The 1,921-nt window shown below is 37.4% G+C and overlaps 1 non-coding gene across 1 annotated transcript; it reads left to right on the top strand.

Annotated features, from left to right (window-relative positions):
* The first annotated feature begins 862 nt into the window (after window positions 1–862).
* On the top strand, window positions 863–970 carry LOC112799047 (small nucleolar RNA R71). Its single transcript, XR_003200635.1, has one exon. It is a non-coding gene; the product is annotated as a small nucleolar RNA R71 (small nucleolar RNA).
* Window positions 971–1,921: the final 951 nt, after the last annotated feature.

Below are 1,921 nucleotides of genomic sequence, written 5' to 3'. Positions count from 1 at the left end.
TTAGTGGAATCTCTATGGTCTCTGTATGAGCCTCAGATTCCTTTGGTTCCTCATTAGGGAACTCCTTAGTGGTCAGGGGACGTCCACTGAGGTCTTCCTCACTGGAAATCACTGCCTCTTCCTCCTCTATAGGTTCGGCCACTTTGGATATATTGATGGACTTGCACTCTCTCTTTGGATTCTCTTCTATATTGCTTGGGAGTGTACTATAACGGAATTCAGTAACTTTTTTACTCAGTTGACCCACTTGTGCCTCCAAATTTTTTATGGAGGACCTTGTTTCAGTCATGAAACTGAGAGTGGTCTTAGATAGATCAGAGACTATGGTTGCTAAGCCAGAGAAACTCTACTCAAAATTCTCTGTCTGTTGCTGAGAAGATGATGGAAAGGGCTTACCATTGCCAAACCTATTTCTCCCACCATTATTATTATTGAAGCCTTGTTGAGGCTTCTGTTGATCCTTCCATAAGAAATTTGGATGATTTCTCCATGAAGGATTATAGGTGTTTCCATAGGATTCTCCCATGTAATTTACCTCTTCCATTGTAAGATTCTCAGGGTCATAAGCTTCTTCTTCAGAGGAGGCTTCTTTAGTACTACCGGATAAAGCTTGTAATCCAGTCAGATTCTGAGAAATCATATTGACTTGCTGAGTCAATATTTTGTTCTGAGCCAATATGGCATTCACAGGATTTCTTTCAGAAATGTACATGAACTGGTTATTTGCAACCATCTCAATGAGTTCCTGTGCTTCTGCAGGGGTTTTTTTCAAATGAAGAGATCTACCAGCAGAGTGGTCTAATGACATCTTGGACAATTTAGACAGACCATCATAGAATATGCATAAGATGCTCCATTCTGAAAGCATGTTAGAAGGACACCTTCTGATCAATTGCTTGTATCTTTCTCAAGCTTCATAGAGGGATTCACCTTTCTTCTGTCTGAAGGTTTGAACTTCCACTCTAAGCTTGCTCATCTTTTGAGGTGGAAAGAATTTGGCCAAGAAAGCATTGACCAACTTTTCCCAAGAGTTCAAGCTTTCTCTAGGTTGTGAGTCTAACCATATCCTAACTCTGTCTCTTACAGCAAAGGGGAAAAGCATAATTCTGTAGACCTCAAGATCAACCCCATTGGTCTTAATAGTGTCACAGATTTGCAAGAATTCAGCTAAGAACTGATGAGGATCTTCCAATGAAAGTCCATAAAACTTGCAATTCTGCTGCATTAGAGAAACAAATTGAGGCTTAAGCTCAAAGCTGTTTACTCCAATTGCAGGAATTGAGATGCTTCTTCCATAGAAGTTAGAAGTTGGTGTAGTAAAGTCACCAAGCATCTTCCTTACATCTCCACCATTGTTCTCAGGTTCAGCTGCCATGTCTGCTTCTTTTTTGAAATTTGCTATAAGGTCCTCTCCGGAGTGTTGTGCTTTAGCTTCTCTTAGCTTCCTCTTCAGAGTCCTTTCAGGTTCAGGATCAGCTTCAACAAGAATGTCTTTAATCCTGTTCCTGCTCATATAAAAAAGAAGAGAACAAAGAGAGAAGAGGAATCCTCTATGTCACAATATAGAGATTCCTTTGTGTGTCGAAAGAAAAGAAGAATAGAAGAATGAGGTAGAGAAGAGAATAAGAAGAATTCGAACACAGAGAGATGGAGAGGGTTTGAATTATTAGATGAGTAGAAGAGAAATATTAGTAAATAAATAAAATAAATAGAAAGAGATGAGAGAGAGTATTCGAATTTTAAGAAGAGGGAAAAGAAAAATATTTTTATTTTTATTTTTATTTAATTAATTAAGTTAGTTTCGAAAATTTGAAAAAGAAATACAAGAAAATTAAAAACTAAAACAATTAGTTAATTAAAAAGATTTTTGAAAAAGTGGTTAGTGATTTTCGAAAATTAGAAGCGGAAAAGTAGTTAGGTG

The sequence above is a fragment of the Arachis hypogaea genome, chromosome 4 (genome assembly GCF_003086295.3).
Source record: "Arachis hypogaea cultivar Tifrunner chromosome 4, arahy.Tifrunner.gnm2.J5K5, whole genome shotgun sequence".
NCBI lineage: Eukaryota > Viridiplantae > Streptophyta > Magnoliopsida > Fabales > Fabaceae > Arachis > Arachis hypogaea.
Note: the sequence above shows the minus strand (reverse complement) of the source record. Positions and strands in the feature narration are given on the sequence as shown.